The following is a 25,123-nucleotide window of genomic DNA, read 5'->3' as shown; positions in this document are numbered from 1 at the left end:
CAAGGTGAATATTGTAACAGAACATGATAATCAAGAGTGATGTAGCACAGAGACCGTAAAGCGGATAATTTGAGGTTTTATTGCAAAAAGTATGGAAAAATAGCCCTCAAGGAGCGGAACATCTAGCTGGTATCCTCCATACGCTGCGTTGGCATTAGGAGTATTTTCAACATTCTAAATGCCCACACGAATTTAGGCGCATGTCCCACATGCATAAGATAAAGTGTAGCTATGTTACAAATATCTTACACACGACACAACACACCCATTTCATGCTAGTATGTTGCCCAAACCATGGTACAAGTCCTAAACAAGCATTGGCACGAGTGCTGAGTTGCCAATGCTGGTTACCTTTATCACAGGAGTTGTGCCAGGACCAGCTTTAGGGACCGGCATCCAGTGCCCACCACACTAGGCACAGATCTGGAAGATCGCTGCATTTTTAAATATTTTACAGGATTAAAATCACTTGCTTATGAATTCCTTACGCGCTCAGCAATTTTTATGCAGTAATAAAAATGTCAAGATAAATCTGGTGATGAATGTAACTGCAGGAGAGATATGAGCTTTGTCTAGTGGACGTTTTGACTAATTATAAAGTAGCGCAGAGGGTTAACATGCTTGCAGCAAAGCAAGTGTAAAATGCAGATCACAGTATTGTATTTTATGCAAATAGGTCAGTCGGTTACTGATTTTGTCTCAGAGATCCTTTTGATAACTGTAGTTACAGCACAGTGAGCTATAAACTGTTTTCAAAGAGCTGCATGAAAACTGAATAGCAAAGGTTTAAAACCTTTTTTTCCACATTCACTGCTAAAAAAGGGTTTGTTTGGGTAGAAAAACATTTTTATTAGAAAAGCCAATCTTAACTGTTTTAAATCCTGAGTTTGTGCTTCTCCAGTCCAAGCACTCTTAAAATATACTGCCTACCAACATGGAGCTCCCATAAGAAACGGTCTGAAGGTATCGGTCCTTAATACGCGCTCCTTACAGAAACATCACCTTAAAGTGTTCTCCCTTCTACAAGAGGGCGACATCGATGTCTTGGCACTTATGGAGAGGAGGCTGGGGGACACTTCTACCCCTGACATGGTGGCAGCCTTGCCTGCGGACTATGACGCGGTCTGGCATAATAGACCAGGAGACTGCAGGGGAGGGGGAGTTGCGGTTCTGTTCAAAAAGAGCCTCACAGTTACTAAAATACTGGCGGATAACTGTGACAGCGCTGACATCCTGGCAATAAAAATCTTTTTGGAATCATCCTGTTTCATACTGATAGTAGCATATCGTCCCCCCAGACCCACCCCTGACTTTAATGAGAGTTTTCTAGAACTCTTGTCTGATCTATAATCCAGATATAAACACCTCCTAGTAGTGGGGGATTTTAACTATCACTGGGACAGGTCGCATAGAGAACCTGCGGAATCTTTATTTGAGTCAAATATGAGCTCTATGAAATGGTGCAATTAGTAAACAGACCTACCCATATTAAAAGGCACAAGTTAGACCTAATTTGGTCCTCCAAACCGCTGGCACAGATAACTGATATCAGTCCTTGTGCCTGGTCGGACCATTCGCTGATGAGATGCTGGGTCCCCATGGATAGCCCACACTTGCGGCCACCACCTCTGTGGAGGAAAGTTTGGCTATGGAAGAACGTCGAGGCAGATTCCTTAATCGCCTTACTTCACTCTATCCCCGTCCCTGTGCTAAGTGAGGATAACCTGGATCACAAATGCGCAGCCCTGTTCTCCTGATTATGTCAGGCCTTTGATTTCTTGGCACCTGAACGGAAAGAAAGGGTTAGAGATAAAGGGAAAGGAGCCCCTTGGTACGATGAGTCCTTAAGGGGACAAAAGCAAATCCTTCGCCAAGCCGAGAGGAGGTGGAGACTTAGGTACGATCCATTAGATCTAATAACCTATAAAACTCTCCTTGGCACATATAAGTCAGCTATCCTAGGTAAGAAGGCAGCATTCTATGAAGCTAGGATTAGCTCGGCGGGAAACAAACAAAAGGAGATCTTCGAAATACTGAAGGAATTGAGCCAAAAAGAGGACAAAAACACCAGGGGAGACTTGCTGACCTGTGATAACTTCCAGGAGTTTTTCCTTCAAAAGGTTCGGGATATTGTCTCAGAAATCACCACAAATCCGGTAGACCCCAGTCTCCTGGACCAGCACGCCCCCCCATGCCAGAGTAGCCAGCTGGCTAGCTTCCCTAAACTTGACCAGGCCACCTTAACCATAGTGGCCAAACAGATTAAGTCAGGCTCGCGAATGGACCCCTGCCTGCCGAGCCTCTTTCAAATGGCCCTGTCGGGAGTGGAAAAGCAGGCCCTGAAACTACTTAACGAGTCTTTAGATCTAGGCTATTTACCAGCAATGTTGAAGGAAGCAAAGGTCACTCCCCTTTTGAAAAAGCCAGGGGCAGATGCGTCAGCCTTAAAAAACTATAGGCCCATCTCACAGCTCCCTTTTCTTGCTAAAATACTGGAACATGTCCTGAAATCCCTTGCAAAATATCTAGATGACCATCATCTGCTCCACTCCAGACAAGCGTGTTTGAGGAAACATCATAGCACTGAGCTGGTGATGGTGTCGGTGCTGGACGAGCTTAGAGTCCGAGCCAATAACAAACATCCGAGTGCTCTGATTCTATTAGACCTGTCAGCAGCATTCGACATGGTCAGCTACGACATCCTGCTGTGCAGTCTGTCGAATCTGGGCATAAAGGGGCAAGCACTTCAGTGGCTAAGATCCTTCCTGACCAACCGCACCCAAAGAGTTCAAATTGGTGACCAGATGTCGACCTTGGGCTCCCTGACCTGTGGAGTCCCCCAGGGCTCTGCCTTGTCTCCACTCCTATTTAACATCTACCTGCAGCCTTTGGTGGAGGCACTCACAGGCAGGGATTGCCAGGTCTTTACGCTGATGACACCCAACTCTTGGTCCGTCGTGAGCATACCAGCCAGGCACAAGAATCAGTGAGAAATCTTCTCAGGTTCACTGTTAACTGGATGGAAGCCAATTTGCTAAAAATTAACCCGGATAAAACCGAGGTGCTTATTGTTCCAGCCCAAAATAGCCCTTGGTGTGAACTGTTCTGGCCCTCAGAATTAGGTGTGGCACCGGCCCCAGAACCAGTAGTAAAGAGCTTGGGCTTGAAGATCGATTCTGATCTGTCAATGTCTAGCCAGGTATCGGCAGTGGTGGGTATCTGTATGGTCCTACTTAGGCAATTACGGAAACTTGTTCCACTCCTCTCCCCTTCGGTCCTACAATCAATTGTATCAGCTACGGTCATCTCCCGGCTAGACTATGCGAATACCCTTTACTTAGGCATCCCACAGAAGCTATTGAGGAGGCTGCAGGTGGTACAAAATGACGTAGCCAGGTTAATATTTAGCCTCCCTAGGAGTACGAGAGCCACCCCCCTACTGCATAAATTGCACTGGCTGCCTATTGAACAGCGGGTGCACTTTAAGAGCTTGTGTATAGCCCATAAGGCCCTACATGGAGATGCTCCAAAATATATAAAAGACAGAGTACAAAAGTAAGTGCCAGGACGGGCTCTGCGTTGCTCAGAGGCCTGTAGACTAGCCTCCTCTAGATACAACCTTATGACCAAAGGGGGCAGAGCGTTCTCGGTCCTCCTGCCACGGATCTGGAACGACCTACCAGAGTCCTTGCGCAAGGAATCAGTCCTGCTCTCCTTTAGAAAGTTGTTAAAAACCCACCTGTTTAGAGAAACACTGACATTTGTTTAATCCTCCGTCCGGCAGTCATGCAGTGCCCTGCTCCTTCTTTAAGCGCTTAGAGACCAGTGGTAATTGGCACTATATAAAAATAACATAACATAACATAACACGCCACTTCGACACCTTGTTGTCCGCATTGTCTAATGTACCATTACCTATACACTGATTTACATACTTATATGATTCATTTTCTCTGTATAATGTGTGTAAAATATAAAGTGCTCTCACACCTTACATTGGTATAAGTAACACTATAAAATAAATTAAATTGTGTGAGAGAAGGATTATGGAGACATGAGGGGCCCCCTTGGAGGGTTGTATTGAGGGAATCCATGGAGAAGGAGATCACTAGGGGTACCAACAAAGATTGCAGCACGGGGCGCAACCACAGCTAAAGCAGTCCCTGAGAGGTACCTGTTGCTCTGTACTAAACTCACCATTGACCTGCACGAATTGTGAATAGCACAAGACACAGCGCAACACTTACTAGTGTGTGCTGGGATGCTTGTGTATTGTACATAACATGAAAGTTTGATTTTGGACGCACAGGCCTGGAAAGGCTAGGAGAGGTGAGGACTGCACCCACCTGAAAGGAAATGTGTATTGCTGACATTCTGTGCATATCAAAGGTCTCTATGATTCCAGGAATAGTTACTGGTCAGGGTGGTGTGGGCTCATTATTAGGGAGATGGTGGGAAAGATGAGGTTGGCACTGTGGACAGGGAATCTTGAAAGAGAGAAAGGCTTAGGCCTTTGAAATGCAATGAGACACAATTTGGTGGAGGATGGCAGCCAGGTGTAATACTAAATTACTCTCCTGGCATGTGTTGTGGATTTTCAGAATAGGAGCAAGTCCTGCTGTGGCAGACTGTCCTTTTGAGAATGTGCATTGCAAATGAGAGAGCACTTCAAAAGAAGATGCCACCCATTACGCGATTTCAAAGGATTAGACACAAAATCACATTTGTGTCTAGAGTAGGACTACAAACGTGGGAGTAGAACCACATGTTCTTCAACAGCACATTTCCAGAGGAGAGAAAAACATCACGACTTCCAGCTGCTGGAATCAGAACTAAGGATAACACTCTGCTAGTCTCGATGCTGGGTGAGGGGTCATCAGTCAGGAAGTCAAAACAGCCTTTTAACTACCTTCCTAGACCAGTGGTCCGACTGAGTAGATAGAGAATACCTGGAGAGAGCGAGACCTAGCAGGAATCCTAACAAGTGGATCCCAGTGAATTAGTGTGAGATGCCCAGTGCAGTCAGGACTGCTGCACAGATGAAGTTGGTGACCAGTAGATGCCAAGTGGAGGACACTGTTAAGTAAGGGCTATCACTCTTACTGCAGAACTAGTCTGCATCCCCGTACGGCAGGTGAGGGCCAACATGGGCTAGGGCTGTTGCCCGTGCAGAACCAGTCAGTGACAACTGTGTGCCAGTTGGGAGCCACCATGAAGTAAGGGCCATCTGCAGGAAGCTGGCTCTTTATATGATATATCAAAATGAGATAGATCATGCAAAGAGTCCAGGGGTTACCTTTTGGAGTGGACAGGGGCTTGCTCTAGCAATCCCAATGTGCTCTTCTAGGGGGTAATGTGTTCGAGCAGCCTTAGGCTTATCACAGAGGATTGTTAGACATCTGCAAATACACGCAATAGTCACTAAATGATGCACTTGACTCAATAAGGAGATCCACAACAATTAATAAAAATAACATGCATCTTTATATATGTTTATGCACCAGAATCAATACGATCAGGTAAGTAAATTTTTTAAATACTTTTTAGTTTAAACTTTTCAGAAACTGCAATGTTATCCTATGGAGGGAAAAGAAGTATGTCATTCAGGTACAGTAGAGTGACTTACGAGACCAATCTACGGGACTTAAGGTATGGGGCAAGGTCCAAGGCAGCACCAGCAGGTCACCTCCAGCAGCATTAGTGTGGCTGAGTGCTGGGGTGCAAAACAGCATCGGGTGACCAATGGGAGTCAATGCTGTTCGAAAAAAGAGGCTGCAGGTTTTGACTGGGAGGCTATTTGGGCTGAACCAACAGGGGGGGCTCAGGCCTTATGATGCCCGGGGAAGCAGGGACACCCTGGGTCCTCTTCGACAGGGTCCACGGATGCAGAGGTGTCTTAGGCATCAGGTCTTTGTCACCGTGAGCAGTCGCAGAGGAGGGGGGCCTGCAAAACAGGATGCAGGTGGCGTCAGGAAGTCCACAGAGTGGGGAGGAGCCTAGCCTGCAACCATGATGGCCGCTTGATCCCTCGGCTCCGCCGATCCTTTCGCTTTCCTCCCGCACCGAGACTTCTCCTGCCAGCGATCCTGTTTTTGAGTCGAGCCCTCGGAACCGGGAGGCGACTCCGACTCCAACGGTGTGTTTATCTGCGTGCTCCCTGTGGTAGAAGTGCCGGGGCGCCCTCACCTCCTCCCTGGCGTTGAATGGCGCTGATCGGGTCTTTGTTCCTCGAGATGGTCGGCCCCGGTCGCACTAACAGCGGACATTGAAGGCGGGCCAGAGACGGCCGGCGGAGAGCAGCTGCTACGCTGTGTTTCCCGATGCGGCAATCCATTCAGCTTCGCTCATCTCTACGTTTGCAACATACCGCGGCTGCGAGTGCAACATTGTATCTTCGCCCTAATCCGCAGACGGCCCTGCTTGATCACTCGTCTCTCCCAGCGAAGCGGTGGAAGCCATTTTGAGGATCGTGCTCTCAGCTCTTGTGCGTGATCCCGGGCTGTTACTGGGGATATGACCGATTGCTTGCATTACATTGGCACCGTTCATGGTGTCAAAATGGATTGTGCTTCCTCTGTGCCCCCGGCCCGGTTGTTTTATGCGGAGAGCCGGCGGGGCGCTCAGCTACTTGGAAGGGATGATGGTGACCAGCCTCGAGGGCTACAACACCTCCGTGAGCCCTATATGCAGAGACCCGCTGCACCCTTCCCTCCTAAGGCACCACTGCAGACTGGAGACATTCTGAGCGCTCTGGGTACTTTGCGAGCAGCTCTACATGACAACGCCAGGGATTTAGGGGACCGACTGGACGCTATTTCCCCTTACGTGCCCACGACGGGCCGCGTTGGCTCTCGATTGCGGGACACTGCGCCACACCTTGTATCCGATTACTGCGGATTGCCTACCAAGATGTGTTCCGGGGCGTTAGAGGTACGTGATCCTAATACCACCTTTGTACTGATTGAAATGGTGGTGAAGAGGTCTGGTGATTGTGGGCTTGTGCAGTGGCTGGGGAATCGTCCCTGGACGCCATGTCTGGCAATTCCTTTGTGGTCTACTGGCGACATTCACTACTTTCTCCTGAAGCTGATGCTACTGCTTTGGCCGGCTGACCTTGGCGGATGGCTGCAATGCGTTGTCCCCCTTTCTATCATTGTTGCACACATGGCTTTAAAATGGACAGACTTTTGTGGACAGCGTCCTACTCTGTTGGGGTCATCCCGTTTGCTTATCCCATCCAAGATGGCTAGCGTACAGCTGGACTACGTCGATACTCCAGATCGCAGGGGGCAAGGTTGAGGGTGTTCCCCCTCTCTTGGACTGCGGTAGCTTGCACTGCTAGAACTATGGAGGATAGACGGTGGAGTTGAACGTTGGTTTACATTGGTTCGGGGATCCGGGGATGGGCGGCCGAGAATGCACATGCTGATTGTCTGGAGCTTATAAATATGGCCCTCCTCCGGTTTTATATGATACCTTTCATTCTTCCTTTTCTTTCTTCGTCTGTATTTCGGGTACTCTTTTTTGGGCGACAGGCACACTGCTAGGGGGGGGGTAGGCCGCAGCCTCTGCATGCGTGTGGGTAGGGGGGTATGGTTTTTTTTATTTTGTCCGTTTCAGTTTCTATGGGCCTTCTTTTTCTTTCTATTCTTGATTTTCTTTTCTTTTCCTGTTTCTTCCTTGGGTCAGTAGGGTGGTTCGGTGTGAGGGGGGCAGCGACTGGCATGCAACATATTTTGTTATCGTTTATCCTGTAGTATCATTTCCATGCCGCTATTCTGATTATGTTTTTCCGTTTGTTGGATTTCTTCTGGTGGACGTTGCCCTTTCATGTCATCGGTGGATTGTTTGAACTCTGATCCTTCTAATTTTTTATACTTTGGAACATACTTTAAAAAACTTTAAAAATTAACCTTACCTTCTCCTGTTTCTCGGTAGTGCGAAGATACCCAGTGTAACCCAGGCTGATTGTTATTTTGTACTAAGATACTACCGAGTTGCCATATAGCTTGCTAACTTGCCTTAACATATGTCGTGGCCGGCCGGATGGTTGTGGGCCCGTATTTGTTTTGCTGATATTGTGCAATAAAGGTTTCAAAAAATTTAAAAAAATAAATAAAAAAAAGAAGTCCACAGAGTGGAAACCCAAGGTGGGCCACGAGTATGGATGCTCTGGAGACCACATTGACACAGTTGGCCCTCTTCTGCTCAGTCTAGGTAGCTCGGGTGCAGTGATATTTCCAGCGTCTAGTTTCTGCGGTATTGGATCCTCACAGTTCAGTCTTTGGTACCTGCAAGGTGCAGGGAAGCAGCTCTGCTTCTCCACAGGCATTCTTGGTTTGTGGATGAAGTGCTGGTGGGTCTCCCAGGTGTTGAAGATGCAGCAACTGGAGGACAAGTCCTGGACAGGCTACTGACAGATTTATTATGGAGACCCAAGCGGAAACGGGTCAGTCTGGCCACTCTGCAGAGAACCTGGCAGAACGGGGGCCTGGAAGTTCCGGGACTGGAATTTTATCATGCGGCCTCACAACTACCGCATGCGGTACACTGGTTGGATGGGAATGACAACTGGGAGAAGGCCCTGCTGGCGTGGATCTTCGGAAACAGAGCGTTGCCTGAGCTACTAAGGATGGGAGCACAGGTACCCCTGACAAGTCCATATATCATTCAACATGTGGCGGGGATATGGGAACTGGTAGTCCGGAGAGTGTTGATAAGGGATCCCTATGCCTGGACCTTATGAGTAGTTCAACTGTTTTACCAGATTTCCACATCTATGTCGGTGCTTAGGTGGCGGGAGGCCTAACCATGAGGGACCTATACGATAAGAAACAGTATGTTCGTCTGACCCTACTCACGGTTACTGCATGGGCTAATCGCCTACCTTCCCTGTGGAAATACGGCCTTGTTATTGCCCGATATTTTATTGATTCCAGAATGGGAGGCGACATCATCATCCGCCTCGCAGTACTGCCCATGCGCCCCGCCTAACATTTAACCTGGGCGCATGCGCGTTTCGAGTCTAGTTCGCGCATGCGCCTAAACTCCAATGCTATTTCCACACGCAGGCGCGGACTTTACCGGCACCGCACCCAGCAGTCCGCGCAGCACCGGATCCGGTGGGGGGATTAACACCGTATTTGGGCATACTTCCGAGATCCATTAATCAATCTTCCCCCACTAATTAGCGGAAAAAGAGTATAAATAAGAAGTCGCTAGAACCAACCGCTCACTTCATCGGAGCAGCGTTGAGGGGAAGGCAGGCGATTAGTCCATGCAGTAACCGTGAGTAGGGTCAGACGAACTAGGACTACCTTGGTGCATATATTACCTTGTACTTAAAACAACCTAAAAACTACTATTGAATATTCTTTAGGTTACTTTACTGAGCAGTAAGGAAGGATCCCCCCCAATACTACGCATAGGCTCATGAGGTTATCAGACTGTGAACAATAAGTAAGCCTGCATTTAATCACTTTCTCCCTCTCTTCATCCATACCAGGGAGACTATTGACATTGTAGATGTGTGTCTGTGTGTTTCTTTGTATGTCCTTTTTAAATGTCTTTTTTACAGGGTCTTAGAACCTCATTTTGGGTTCTACCATTCACCCTCATGTACTAAGAAAATATTTTTTCTTCCCTAGTTCCTGGACATTAGACTATTATGTATACTATGTCTTTTCTCCACAGGTTCTCTTCAGCGCAAATTGGGCGCAACTGAACTTACCTATACAAAAACACTGTTAGGTACATTACACATTTATTTTTTGTATATAACACTTTAACATTTCATGTGAGTAAGGTGAGGATAACGTGACATCCTTGTCCTGAAGAAGGAGCCCTTGCGCTCCGAAACATGTTGACACTCTAAAACGGTTGTGATACCCTAGTACGTATATTTACAACCTCACTCTGCACATTTTTAATAATACCAGCCGAGGACATAATAAAATAATTTTTTCCTACGCGCCAGGTATTTTTTAACTCACTTTTTTCACCTCACTTCACTCACACTTTTTGCCTTATAACACACCCCCTCACATAGTTCACTACTAAGTGCTCCTACGTAGTCGTGAGTCGTAGCACGCCGCACCCCGTAGAGGGATGCGAAAGCCCCGATGATGAAGCATGACACCAAGGGGCCTGTTGGTGTGTGAGGGGCATTTAAACAACACTGTGTGCTCCCCATCACTTTAAGGACCACTACCACTTTCTGAGTGGATTCCACTTTGTTTAATCGTATAGTGCACCCTGCCTTCGGTCTGTAAGGCCTACCGTAGAGGTGACGTGCCTTTACTGCATGCAATGTCTGTAGGCATGGCACACTGTGATGTGTGTCATGTTGTGTTTTCACTTTCGTCTGTACCAAGACATGCTGCCTGCAGTGGCAGTCTGTATGTGCTTGGTGAGGTGTCCTTTAGAGTGGCATAATCCATGTTGCAGCCTTAAGGACCCTCTTTAGGCTCCTTGCCGAAGGTGTCAGGGGTACCTTCGACTAGAGACTTACAGGGGGTAATGGCATTGCAAATAGGGGGTACAATTGCACAGTTTTCAGAAACAGATCGGTCACTGGGTGTGAGAAAGTGCCATCTTTCTTGCATTGGCATGCCCCCACTTTTTGCTAAAAGGCTGATGTGCTTTGACTGAGTGTGCCCTGGGCTCCTGCCAACCAGGTGCCCAGGGCCTGTGTTCCTTCCCTAAAGCTATGTTGAAACAAAACCCAATTGGCATCTCTGGCCACCTGTCAGCCCCTAGTAAATGGTACCCTAGGTACCCAGGGCATGGTGACCAGAGAAGACCCCTAAGGGCTGCAGCACTTATTGTGCCACCCTTGGGGGCCCTGTACCCTGACACCCACACACTGCCTTTGGATGTGTGCCAGAGTGGACATGGCACACATCCCTGTGTGCCATGCCCAGAACCCCACTGCCCTGGCATACATCAGTCACCCCTCTAGCTGGGTGCCCTATGCCAGTGGTGTGGGAACAGGAGCATGAGCCCTGTGCCCCTACAGTACCCAGGGCCATTCCTGGGCACTGTAAGTGCAGTGCTGCCATTAAGAGTATATGGTGCTGGGAGGTCGTCATTACGAACTCCACAGCACCATGATGGCTTCACTGAAGACTGAAGTTTTGTATCAAACTTCTCAGCACATTAAACCCGCACTGATGCCAGTGTGAGATTTAATGTAAAATGCACCAGAGGGCATCTTAGAGATGCCCCCCTGAAACGAATAGTTTCTTACATGTCGGTGTAGTTTTGCAGCTTGAAGATCTTTCTGGATTCACTATGCTGTGCATTATTCCGCGGTCTAGTGGTTGGGTCCGGAATCGTAGTCTTTTCTTTCTTTTTTTTTTGTAGCCCAGTTGGGCGTAGACGTCCCACCTTCTGGTGTACTTCCAGTGACATCGGCACGCTTTGGCACCATCTTCGGATTCTTTTTTTCTTGTTTTTGTGATCTGTTTGTGAATCCTTGGCAATGTTTAAGTTCTTCCTTGAAGTAAATGATTTATCACTTTGTCTCCTAAAGTGCCCGTTTGTACTTCATACTTTGTATTTCCACCTTCCTCTCCTACCTCATCTTTCTGGCAGAGTTGGGTGGGTTCGCTAGTGAATACAGAAAGATCTTCAAGCTGCAAAACTACACCGACAGGTAAGAAACAATTCATTTTGCAGCGTGAATCTTTCTGGATTCACTATGCTGTGCATAGACTTTGTAGCGTTTTGTTATGTTTGTGGCGGCTGGGTGGAAGATGAGCGTTGGTTATTGAATATGTGTTAGAGCACCTTCTGTCCTACTTGTGCTTCCTTGTTAATTTGTATATCCATGCAGTAGTGCTTAGTGAACGTGTGCACTGAAGTACATGTTGCTGCCAGGCATATGTCTTGAATGGGTGGGTTAGCCAGGAAGGCTATTATTGCTCCCTTTTACCTGGTCGAGTGGGCTTGTGCCCCCTCTGTCAGTTCTTGCCCTGCTTGTTTGTGGCAGAATTGTAAAGTTTCTAAGTGTGAACTTTTAAAACGGCTTTATATTCATGAAAACTCACTACAGTAACTAAAGCGTTTTTGCTAATCTGGTTTCAGCTTAGACTCCAGAACTGAATCTAAGATCTAGTCCTGGGACTACTAAAGTAATCTATATAGTAACCAACTGTACTTACATGTGGAAAATCTATTGTGTTCAATCATATAGTGTGTTTTAGGATTGTGTTGCTTACTGTCAATACTGTATTAATTGTGTGCACAAACTTTATTGCTCCTTTGCAAAGTAATTACATGAGAGAACTCATAACAAGAAAAGTATATTTTTATAACTGTCGGTTCTAAAAATAAAACACCTATATCTGTGGATATAAAAACAATTGGCCTGAAGTTCAGTCCTTGAGTGTGTGAAACCTTTTGCTGACTGAGTGTGTACAGCAAATGCTTTGCACTGTCCTCTGGTACTGCCTTACTGCTCGACCAAGCTACCACTTTGGAGAGTAAGGTCAGTTCTGACTTTAACCTCTGTTATACCTCTGGGGTTGGCGGACTCTATACACACAGTACTTCATTCTAGTCCAGTATATATAGAGCCACTTTCTCACATTCGTGGATGAGCGGTGGGATACAAACTTGCATTTGTTGGACTACTTGGTCACCATCTGATCACACAACATAACTCATAAATTGCCTTTAGAATTCTGAAATTGGTCTTTACAAAAATACTAAAAGTCTGGTAGGGCCTTGCTTAAGTCCCATTATAATTTTTGAAAAATAAAAGTCACTACAAGCTAGGGTAGAGGGTTATAACTGTCAGGTTAGAATGTCTCAAAAGAACCCAGCTGTTAGTGAAGATAATGTAAACCTGATGGAGGAACTCAACCTCACACCTTACTTGCACTTGGACTTCAAGGAATTGAGGGCCCTATACAAAGTAAAAAAAATAGCTGTAGGTCTGCATCCAACCAAACAAGGGCTCCAGGAGCTCCTAGCTGAATATGCAAAAGACCACCCCTCTGAGCAGGGTGACACCCAGCCAGAGGAAGAAGGAGTGGATGAGGAGGATGATAATGATCCCCAATCATTCCTAGGGAAGAAGGGGTCACTGTACCCTTGACTCCAAGAGTTAGCCTTTGGGAGCGTGAGAACCACACAGGTGGACTGGGCCCCAGAGAATACATTGGGGAGAACCCCAACGGAGAGGACAACTTCTTAGCAAAGTTGGCCAAGAGATTAGACCTAGAGACCAGACTCCTGGCTCTAGAAAAAGAAAGAAAAGAGATGGCCTTAGCCCCCATCTCTGGTGACAGCAATACCAATAGCAAGGATAGAAAGCAATCTTATGATCTTAAAATCCCCAAAGGGATTGTCCCTAAATTTGAGGAAGGTGATGATATCACCAAGTGGTTCACAGCATTTGAGAGGGCTTGTGATATTGGAAAACTAAAGAAACTTCTGTGGGGGGCACTTCTCTAGGAACTGTTCTCTGGTAACTGCAGAGACAGGCTTCTGACCCTCTCTGGGCCAGATGCAGGGTCTTATGACCTCATGAAGAAAACTCCGATTGAGGGATTTGGACTCACTACTGAGGAGTATAGAATTAGGTTCAGGGGGCTCACAAAACCCAGACCCAATCCTGGATAGATTTTGTAGACTACTCCGTAAAGACACTGGATGGTTGGTTAACTGGACACACTGTGCATGATTTTACTGGACTTTATAATTTGTTTATGAAGGAACACATTTTGAGTAATTGCACAAATGAAAAGTTGCATCAGTATTTGGTAGACCTAGGTCTAATTTCTCCCGAAGAATTGGGAAAGAAGGCAGACCATGGGGTCAAGACTAGGGTGACAAGGACAGCCACTGGGGGTGGCCAAAAGAAAGTGGTCACAAAACCTCCCCAGGGGAAAGGTGGTGAGAATCCCCAAGATAAAAATTCTGAGTCTTCCACAGGGCGCCAAAAACCTGTACAGGTGGGTGGGTCCCAAACATATGTGCCTCAGCCCTATAGGGGAAGAAACTTTGATCTTAACAAGGCCTATTGTAACAACTGTAAGAAGTTGGGACATTTAACTGTAGACAGAAACTGCCCCTACAACAAAGCCCCTAAGGCACCCAATACAGCTACTCGAGGGACAGTAAATCTACAGATGGGATCAGGGGAGTGCCCAGAGCAAATTTGGGAATACACTCAAGCTAGTCTGGTCTCCTTGGGGGAAATGGAGGTTGCCAATGTAGCTGGTTGGCCACCCAACTGTAACACGTATCTGCAATACCCCTCCATTAATGGAACTAAAGTAGAAGCTTTGAGGGATACAGGTGCCAGCATCTCTATGGTAAGGGAAAATCTGGTTTCCCCAGAGCAATACCTGGTTGGGAAAACTTACCCAGTCACCATTGCTGACAGCATTACCACCCCATGCCCTCTGGCTATGGTGACATTAGGATGAAGCGAGGTTACTGGCCGAAACTGGTAGTGGTCTCTCCACAATTGCCAGCTGACTGTCTGCTTGGAAATGACCTGGAAACCTCAGCCTGGGCTGAGGTTGAGCTAGTAACCCATGCAGCCATGCTGGGTATACCTAGACTGGTGTGTGTCCAAACCAGTGCACAGAGCAAAAAGAAGGGTGAACAAGTGAGGCTGGAGCCTGAAAGTATGGCCCAACCAACCAAGAGAAAAAGCAAGGAGGCTGGGGAACCAGCTTCTACACAGCCAGCTTCTCATGACCCCTCTCCTCAGGAAGAGGACTTGGAAACCCTAGAGGGAACTGAGCCTATGGAGCTTGAGCCTTACCAGGCTGGACTCCTGGGCTCAGGGGGAACCACTAGGGAAGAGCTGTGCCAGGGTCAGCGAGACTGACCCACTCTTGAAAGCCTGAGGCAGCAAGCAGCTGCAGAAGCAAAGGGAGATGTCAGTGGTACTCACAGAGCTTATTGGGAAGAGGGATTACTGTATGCTGAGGCAAGAAACCCCAATCCTGGAGCTACCAGGAGAGTGGTAGTGCCACAGAAGTACAGGGAGTTCCTCCTAACTTTAGCTCATGACATCCCCCTAGATGGACACCTGGGGCAAACCAAAACTTGGGAAAGGCTGGTTAGCCACTTTTACAGGCCCGAGATGAACCAAAAAGTGAAGGAGTTTGTGAGCTCCTGTGTTACCTGTCAGGCCAGTGGCAAGACAGGTGGCACGCCCAAGGCCCCCCTGATACCACTGTCAGTGGTGGGGTGCCCTTTGAAAGGGTAGGTGTGGACATTGTGGGTCCACTTGAGCCTCCCACAGCCTCAGGGAACAAATTCATTCTAGTAGTCGTAGATCATGCTACTAGGTAACCTGAAGCAATTCCCCTTAGGGTTACTACAGCTCCAGCAGTAGCCAAGGCCCTCCTAGGTGTCTTCACCAGGGTGGGGTTTCCTAAGGAGGTGGTTTCAGACAGAGGTACCAACTTCATGTCTGCTTACCTGAAACACATGTGGAAGGAGTGTGGGGCGCAGTACAAGTTCACTACCCCATACCACCCACAAACCAATGGTCTTGTTGATAGGTTCAACAAGACATTGAAAGGTATGATCATGGGGCTCCCTGAAAAACTCAAAAGGAGATGAGATGTCCTGCTGCCATGCCTGCTTTTCGCTTATAGGGAAGTGCCACAGAAGGGAGTGGGGTTTTCACCCTTTGAACTTCTATTTGGTCATCCTGTAAGGGGACCACTTTGTCTTGTAAAGGAGGGTTGGGAGAGGCCTCTCCAAGAACCCAAACAAGACATTGTGGACTATGTGCTTGGCCTAAGGTCCAGAATGGGTGAGTACATGGATAAGGCATCCAAAAATCTTGAGACCAGCCAGGAGCAGCAGAAGCACTGGTATGACCAAAAAGCTGCCATGGTTGAATTTCAACCTGGGCAACAGGTGTGGGTTTTGGAGGCAGTGGCACCAAGGGCTCTCCAAGACAGATGAAGTGGCCCTTACCCTATCCTGGAGAAAAAGAGTGAGGTCACTTACTTAGTGGACCTGGGCACCAGCAGGACACCCAAAAGGGTTATCCATGTGAACCGCCTCAAGCTCTACAGTGACAGGGCTGACCTCACCATACTGATGGTGACTGATGAGGAACAGGAAGCAGAGAGTGAACCTCTCCTTGATCTCCTCTCTTCCAGCCCAAAAGATGGTCAGTGGATGGAGTAGTCTTTTCAGACACCCTCACTCCCAAACAGCAGGCTGACTTCAAGCAAGTCTTGCAGCCGTTTGCTAGCATATTTTCCTTGACACCTGGTCTGACCAGCTGGTGTACCCATGATGTGGACACTGGTGACAGTAACCCTGTCAAAAACTAAATCTATCGACAATCAGACAAAGTCAAGGAAAGCATCAAAGCTGAAGTCAGCAAGATGTTGGAGCTAGGGGTGATTGAACCTTTTGAGAGCCCCTGGGCTAGCCCAGTGGTTCTAGTCCCCAAACCTCATCAACACGGTGGAAAGAGAGAGATGAGGTTCTGTGTGGACTATAGAGGGCTCAACTCTGTCACCAAGACAGATGCTCACCCCATTCCAAGAGCAGATGAGTTGATAGACAAACTAGGGGCAGCCAAACTCAGTACTTTTGTGGAGGAGAACAGTGTTTTAGCCTCCAGTCAGGCTGGCTTTCGCCCCGCACACTCTACGGAGTCCGTGGTGTTATCGGTCCTCGACAACCTCAGGGAGGGTATATTCACAAAGAAACAGGGTTTTATGTTTACAGGGAATACTTGCGCTCTGCTACGTTTCTGACTACCTGTCTGGTTAAAAATCCGTAGTTGGCGGTGCCACAGGAAAAGGGAAACCCTCTGAATCCTTCACAAGGTATTGTAAACAACACCTAGAAATTATGCAAACAATTTCCTATGCACACACAATATCAATTTAAGTACAGAGTATTATGAGCATGCATCCATTTGGTTTAGTCCTAGAAATTAATCTTTCACTTCTTCTTGTGTGAGCAATTTTTGTCTTTTATTGCTCAAGTGATCTTACGCCAGCCGACACGTGTTTCATCAGAGTACAGATTGCTCTGACTCTTCAGGGCTTTCTCTTAATGATGGCGTATGTTGTAATTCCACTTGACCGGTGATAATTCCAACCCGGTAAGGGTATCTTGTGTGGTCACTTGTAAAAATCTTCTTCACTCGTTTCTTTAAGGAAAAGTGGATATCAAAAAATGCCGTATCAAAGAGCGCATGGGCGGAACAGGAGTGATCACTATGATCCAATCGTTAGTTTTGTTTAAGACCGATCCAGTGTGAAAGAGAAGATCTCATAAGGCCAATGAAATTACGTCGAGTAAAAGCATCCGAAAAAGGTCCGAATGTCCCTTGACCTTAGGTTCTGCCCAGCCGCGAGTCCGGCGTCCCTCCGTCGATAGTGTAGCAACAATGCGGAAGAGCTCCTTCAGGGAGGGTATGGACACTAACCATCCCCAGGCCCTGGTCCTCCTTGACCTCTCCGCCGCCTTTGACACGGTTGACTATTCCATCTAACTCTCCCGTATCAGGGCGGCGGGGGTTGGAGGTTCGGCCCTGGTCTGGCTGTCCTCCTTCCTGAGGGACCGCACCCAGGCAGTGCGCCTGGGTGACTTTTCGGCGGACTTCCGGAAGGTACAATGCGGGGTTCCTCAGGGCTCCTCCCTTTTCCCCCTTTTATTTAACTTGTATATCGCCCCTCTTATTTTTGCCCTCCAGCAAATGGAGGTCTCCGTCTACAATTATGCGGACGACCTTCAGTTCCAGTTTTATGATTTTTATCCGGGACTGGATGAATTACAACCATCTGAAGTTAAACCCAGACAAAACTGAGCTGGTTTTGACAGGTGGTTGCTCCAGTCCCTGGATCTCCTTTTTTTGGCCCCCCTCCCTGGGTCCCTCCCCTTCTCCATCCTCTTCTGTGAAAACCCTTGGGATTAAGTTGAACGACCAACTCACTTTGCACTCCCAGGTCAGTCTAGTGGTGTCCTCCTCCTTTCTTTCACTCCGCACTATCCGTAAAGTTTCTCGTTTTTTTCATTTTCTGCTTTAAAACTCATAGTCCTGGCGATGGGAATTTCTCGCCTCGATTATGGCAATGCACTATATTGTGGCATGCCCGCTTACAGTTTGCGGCGATTGCAGCTGGTTCAAAACCAGGCTGCTCGCCTGGTTTACAATCTGGCCATGTCCCACCATGTCACCCCTCTCCTTAAGTCCTTGCACTGGCTTCCTATCCGAGAACAAGCTCAGTTCAAGATGGGCTGCATTACTTTTCAGGCAAGGGTTGGCACAGCCCCTGCTTTCATTTCTTCGGAAATCAAAGTCTATGCCCCTGTCCGGGAGCTGCGCTCTTCCTCCCAATATCTGTTGGCAGTTCCCCGCTTTAGGAGTAAAAAGTGGGGGGCCACGACATTTTCCACACTTGCCCCCGCTTTCTGGAACTCTCTCCCTGCCCATCTCAGTTCTTCCACTCAATATTTACATTTCTGAAAAGCGTTAAAAACTTTTCTCTTTGCACAAGCCTTTCCACTGTAATTGTTTTGTTCTGCTTCTGCCCTGATCTCTTTGTTCTCTGGGTTCTGCACACTACAGCGCCATGAAACCGCCAGGTGACCGCGCGCTCTATAAATGTTTTAAACTCAAACCCAAATTCCTAAGCACCTTTGACTTAACTGCAGGGTACTGGCGGCAAATTGGCATGGCCCCAGGAGCCAAAGAGAAAACAGCATTCTCCACCCCGGATGGGCACTATCAGTTTACTGTGATACCTTTTGGGTTAAAGAATGCGCCTGACACCTTGCACAGGTTGGTGATCCAAGTCCCGACTGGCTTGGAATCCTTCAATGCAGCCTATCTTGATGATATTGCTGTCTTTAGCTCCACCTGGCAAGATCACCTGATCCACTTTGGGAAGGTTCTACAAGCCCTGCAATCTGCAGGACTGACTATCAAGGCATCCAAATGCCAGATAGGGCAGGGCACTGTGGTGTACTTGGGCCACCTTGTTGGTGGAAGCCAGATCCAACCCTTACAGCCCAAGATCAAAAGCATCCTGGACTGGGCAGCTCCAACCGCCCAGACCCAAGTCAGGGCATTCCTTGGCTTGACTGGGTAGTACAGAAGGTTTGTTAAGGGATATGGGTCTATTGTGACCCCCCTCACAGAACTCACATCCAATTAAATGCCCAAGAAAGTGAACTGGACTGTTAGCTGCCAAAAGGCTTTTGACACCCTGAAAGAAGCAATTTGCTCAGCACCCATTATAAAAGCACCAGACTACTCCAAGCAGTTCATTCTGCAGACTGATGCCTCAGAGCTGTGGATAGGAGCGGTCCTCTCCCAGATCAATGAGGAAGGCCAAGACCAACCTGTAGCTTTTATAAGCAGGAGGCTACTCCCCAGAGAGCAGCGTTGGAGTGCCATTGAGAGGGAGGCCTTTGCTGTGGTTTGGTCCCCGAAGAAGTTGAGGCCCTACCTGTTTGGAACTCACTTCCTGGTTCAAACTGACCACAGACCTCTCAGATGGCTAATGCAGATGTAAGGGGAAAATCCAAAACTACTGTGATGGTCCATCTCCCTACAGGGAATGGACTTTGACGTGGAACACAGACCAGGGACTGCCCATGGCAATGCAGATGGACTTTCCAGGTTCTTCCACTTAGACAATGAAGACTCCCTAGGGCAAGGTTAGTCTCAGCACCTTTCGTTGGGGGGGGGGGGTTGTGTAAGAAAGTGACATCTTTCTTGCCTTGGTATGCCCCCACTTTTTTTTTTAATTGCTGATGTGCTTTGACAGTGTGCCCTGGGCTCCTGCCAACCATTTACCCAGGGCCTGTGTTCCTTCCCTAAAAACAGTGTTGAAACAAAACCCAATTGGCATCTTTGGCCACCTATCAGCCCCTAGTAAATGGTACCCATGGCATGGTGACCAGAGAAGACCCTTAAGGGCTGCAGCACTTATTGTGCCACCCTCAGGGGCCCTGTACCTGGGTACCTACACACTGGCTTTGGCAGGGTGAGTGCCTAGGTACAGAACTAAACAAAGAGTCGACATGGCACACATCCCTGTATGCCATGCCCACAAACCCACTGCCCTGGCATACCTCAGTCACCCCTCTAGCTGGGTGCCCATTCCAGTGGTGTGGGCCCAGGTTCATGAGCCCTGTGCCCCTACAGTACCCAAGGCCATTCCTGGGCACTGTAAGTGCAGTGATGTCATTAAGAATACATGGTGCTGGGAGGTTGTCATTACGAACTCCACAGTACCATAATGGCTAAACTGAAGACTGACAAGTTTGGTACCAAACTTCTCAGCACATTAAACCTGCACTGATGCCAGTGTGAGATTTAATGTAAAATGCACCAGAGGGCATCTTAGAGCCACCTGAAAACCTAACTTACAATCCACGTCTGGCTGAGTGGCTGCAGATGCTGTCACACAACAGACATGTTGCTGGACCCCTGGATAGGAGAGCCCCTGCTCTCCTGGGCCTGCAACAATGCACATCCTGGGCGAGGTGCTAGGTCTCCTCCCACAGGATGGGCAGGGGGAAGCTTCAAAGGCATGCCGCCTCTGTGAGCTTCTCCAGACCATTTGCTGTACCCAGCAACCAGCCCCCACCAGTCCTGCGCCCCACTCTGGCGGGAAGACTGGCGGGAAAACCTACGTCAGGAAGGGGGCTGTGCCACCCTGTGCCAACCCTACCCCTCAGGTGGGGGACACGAGGTGAAGCACGACCCCGGGCTCCGCCCATCTTGAAGATGGGGAGCCCTGCCCAATCACAGCTAGGCTCCTGCCCCCCTCCCACAGGAGAGGAGCAGGCTAGGGGGTGTACTCACCCCAGGGCAGGGACCCATTGGTCGCTGTCCTTGCCCTACCTGTAACACCCCTAAATTCAGTATTTAGGGACTCCCTCAACCTTCCTTCCTCAGATCCCAATGCGAAAAGAAGAAAGAAGATCAAGAAGAACAAGACCCGCCATGCAGCTGCTAACAACAGGATGACAACAACTGACTTGGCCCCAGCCCTACCGGCCTTTCGATCCTGGAACCTGCTCCTACTTAATCCCGGCGACTCCTTCGGACAGCAACCTTGGGACACCCGGAGGATCTGCCTGAAACTGGGACTCCCATCAGCAGAGACTCTGCTGCAACAACCCACCTGGTGCCAACCAGGAAGCACATTCTGCACCCGCCGAGCCCGGGCCGGGCCCAACCGAACCAAGACCACGAGGATGTCCCCCCGGCGACTGGGACCGGAAGTCCAGTGCCCAAAGACCCTCCTCGACGAACCAGCCGACGCCTGTAGACTCAGAACCAGGGGCCACCACAACCGCGACCAGCCGAGGGTAAGCTTTCAGACACCCAAAGACCACCCGGTGCCCTTCAGCCCCCTGTACCTCCCTTTGGGGTACCTACCTGTGCTCCAAGATCCCAACTTACCTCTCAAAGTGCTGGTCACCCCTGGAGAGTCTCCGCCCCCGAGCCTGCAGCCTTTGTTCCTTTTTGACCTTTCCCATTGGATAACATTGAGCGCCCGACGACTCAAAAGCACCCTGAACCCAGCCGCCCGAGTGCCGCTGGCTGTGACCCCTGTGTCCTATCCTACATCCCCCCCTTGCCCTGAGCAAGTGACCAGGAGCCCAGCTACCACAGCCGCGTGGCCTGCTAGCCAGCAGCCACCAATCGAAGGTCCCCTTCCCTCAAAGGATATCATTGGGCCTACCTACCTCTGCACCCGGCCGCCCCTGTGCCGCTGTGAGTGAACTGTGCTTACCTGACCCTGGGGGACACCTGAGTCTATGCCCAGAACCTTAACTTCACCAACCAAGTACTCACCTGGAAACCAGTAATTTACTTACCTGCCATTGGATAACATTGACTCATTTTGACTTGAAAATTTTCGTAGTGTGAAGTTTTGAAATCTAAAAATATTCCCATAAAATCAGCCAAAGTCCGAATTCCGAAATACTCACCTGTGATCAAGGGAGAAGCCAGTACTGTGCCTTTCAGCCCAGTACTGAACCGCAAAAGTAATCCCTAGCGGGGTTACTAGTAATCTGTATTTTCTCCATAGGAACCCATTGTCTGCTTTTCTATGAAATTTCTTCGAAGTGTCTACTTTTGAAAACTTGAAATATTCTTTAAAAAGCACACGAAATACTGAAACGCAATTACCTACCTGTTTTGAGTTAAGAGCCCGGTGCTAGGAGACCAGTACTGGATTACAAAAGTAACGCAATCGTACTTTACCTGCAACCTGAATTTTCTCCCATTGAATAACATTGTCAGATTTCCATTGAAAAGTTTCTAAGCGTGAAATTTTAAAACAGCTTTATATTCATGAAAATTCACTACAGTAACTAAAACGTTTTTGCTAATCTGGTTTCAGCTTAGACCCCAGAACTGAATCTAAGATCTAGTCCTGGGACTACTAAAGTAATCTATATAGTAACCAACTGTACTTGCATGTGGAAAACCCATTGAGTTCAATGCTAAAGTGTGTTTTAGGATTGTGTTGCTTACTGTCAATACTGTATTAATTGTGTGCACAAACTTTATTGCTCCTTTGCAAAGTAATTACATGGTCTCTTTTCCAACTCTTATGCAGTAACCGAACTGTATGATGTTGAGTATCCACTCGTCTGTGGTTATTTTCCTCCACTCTTGGAGGAAAAATCTCAGCCTGCCTCCTACTGGTGTTACATGTTCTTTTGTGTCTTGTCCGTGTAGCCCTCTCCTCTTTGCTTTTCCGTGCTCCTCCCTCGGAGGGTTTGAGTGGGTGAGCACCTTTTCATGTGTGAAGTCACTTAGAGGGGAATTGTTCACCGCCTCTCCTTCTCTTGCCCCGTCCGTTTCCTCTCCTGCGAAAGGACTGGCCCCTGTTCTGGTAGTTCCAGTTTTGCTTCTGCTGGCCCTGTTGACCTTGGTTGTCACTCTGTTGACCCTGGTGGAATGCCTGGTGTGGTCGTCCTTGCTGGTTTCCACCCCTTCTGTTCGACCTCCGCGTAGGAGTGCCTGTTCTCATACCCTTGAATTGCAGGGCCCCCATGGACCTTGCAGTCTCGTTGTCTTTCTTCAGTTAGGTGAGTTTCTCATTAACTGGGGCTCCGAACAGTGTTTCTCCATTGAAAGGGGTGTTCAGGATGTTGTTTTGAACCTACGTCTTGAAGCCCGAGATCCTGAGCCAGGCTTGCCTTCTCTCTGTGATTCCTATAGCCATCAGCCTGCTGGATGTTTCTGCCCGTCCAAGGCTGTCTTCAGGCACGAGTTTGCAATGCTTTGCCCCTCTTCCACGAGGTGAGCGGCTCTCTGCTGGTGTTCCTCTGGGAGGTGCTTGAGCAATTGGTTCATCTCGTCCCAATGCTGGTACTGGTGCCTGTTGAGAAGGGCGTTGGAGTTTGCCATCCTCCAGTGCATTGCTGCATTTCTCTCAATTCTTCTGCCTGTTAGGTCCATCCTCCTGCTTTCCTTGTCAGGTGGTGGCCCAGATGTTTTTGGGACGTTAGCCCTTCTTCTGGTCGTTGCGGGTACAATGGAGTCTGCTGAAACTGTCCCCTGGATGTAAGTGGGGTCCTGGGAGGAGAACTTGTACTTTTTCTCCGTCCTTGGCGTGACTGACCTGCAGGTAGCTGGTTCTCTGAACGCCTCTTTGCCCTGTGCCATAATACTCTTCAGCATGGGCAGGAAGTGGCTTTTTGTCTGTGCGGGGAGCAAGGTTTCCAGCAGGAAATCTGCCTTAGCCTTCTCCTCCTCCAATTTGACTCCATAAGCTGCTGCAGCCTTCTTGACGACCTCATAGTAGGGCCCAATGTCATCTGGCGGCGAAGGCCTCAAGGGGTATGTCTCCACAGCCTCCTCCGGGTTTTCGGCCTCGATGTCCTGCCAATCCTGGTCCTGAGCCCTCGAGGATCCCGAGTCGTAGCTCGAACGCGGGTCCCCATAATCACCCTCTGTGTAATAGAGGTCCTCCTCTTCTACCTGCTCCGAGGGCTCCGGAGTTTTTGGCGGCTCTTCCACGTCGAACTCCTCGTGTTCTTCTATCTCTTCGAGGACCGTCGTGGGCTTCGAGGGGATCCTGAAGCTTTTCATTTTGTCTTCGAAGTCCTTCTTCCTCTGGATGGTGTTTTCCATCTCGGCCTCGAGCCTTCTTTTCTTTCTCTCAATCTGTGCGGCCTGCTCGGCGTCAAGCGTTTCGGCCGCCCTCTTCGACGGCCCGTCGGCGTCGGAGCGGCTCTCGGCTCCTTCGAAGTCGAGGATCCCTTTTCGGGAGCTTACTTCGACGACCTTTGTTTTTTGCTGGTCTTTGCCGCCTGGGAGTCCTTCTCGAAGGATCCGCTGGGCTGGGTTTTTCGGGGACCGCAGCTTCGGTCGTCGAAGACTTCGACGCCGGTGCTCCCTTCGAGGTTCTAGACTCTGATTTTCGAGAGTCAGCCTCAGGTTTTCGAGGCCCTGTCAAGGGTTTGGGGGTCGTAGACTCTACTACCTTGTCTGACGATTTCTTATCGGTCTCTACGACTTTGGAGACATCTGGACCTTCGGCGATGTTGTCCTCGTCGTCGGTGAAGAGGCCCAGGTCGTACAGCGACGGGGCCTCGCCCTTGCCCTGCATCGTGTGGTGGGCTATCCTCGGTTTTTCCCGAATCTTTGGCGTGAAGACTGAGCAGGCGTTGCAGTCCTTGCTACCGTGGTCGATAGGCAGACAGAGGGTGCAGACCGGGTGCTGGTCTCTCTGCGCGTACTTGTGGTGGCAATTACGGCAGAATTTAAATGGTGTGTTGTCCATTACTGCGCTCAGGGGGCCCCCTGTGTGCGCATTCTCCGTCGGACGTCTAAGATCTCAAGGTTCCTCTCCTTCTTCGTCGTCCCGGCTCTGATGATCTTCTTCTCCTGGTCTTCTCGAGTTTTTTTTCCTGAAGAAAAACGCTTATTTTTCTCCTTTTCTCCTCCAAAACTTCTGGAGCTTCACGCGACGATCCAGACACAACGGCGGAAAAAAGAATCCGAAGATGGCGCCCAAGGGTGGGAGCTTCCGCCGGAAGCATGCCGACGTCACCGAAGGTACACCAAATGGTGGGACGTCGACGCCCACCTGGGCTACTAAAAAAAAAAAAAAAAAAAAGACCCAACCACCAGATTGCG

At 48.8% G+C, this 25,123-nt stretch overlaps 1 protein-coding gene and 1 pseudogene across 1 annotated transcript in view; both read right to left on the bottom strand.

Annotated features, from left to right (window-relative positions):
• Positions 1-25,123, bottom strand: part of FBH1 (F-box DNA helicase 1) — a 618,156-nt gene that overhangs the window by 447,406 nt on the left and 145,627 nt on the right. The gene's annotated exons all lie outside the window — the stretch shown is intronic.
• Positions 1,763-24,593, bottom strand: LOC147751078 (uncharacterized; annotated as a pseudogene).

Source organism: Lissotriton vulgaris, chromosome 1_1 (genome assembly GCF_964263255.1).
Source record: "Lissotriton vulgaris chromosome 1_1, aLisVul1.2, whole genome shotgun sequence".
In the NCBI taxonomy this organism is placed as follows: Eukaryota; Metazoa; Chordata; class Amphibia; order Caudata; family Salamandridae; genus Lissotriton; species Lissotriton vulgaris.
The sequence above is the reverse complement of the archived record's forward strand: the minus strand, read 5'-3'. Positions and strand labels throughout refer to the sequence as shown.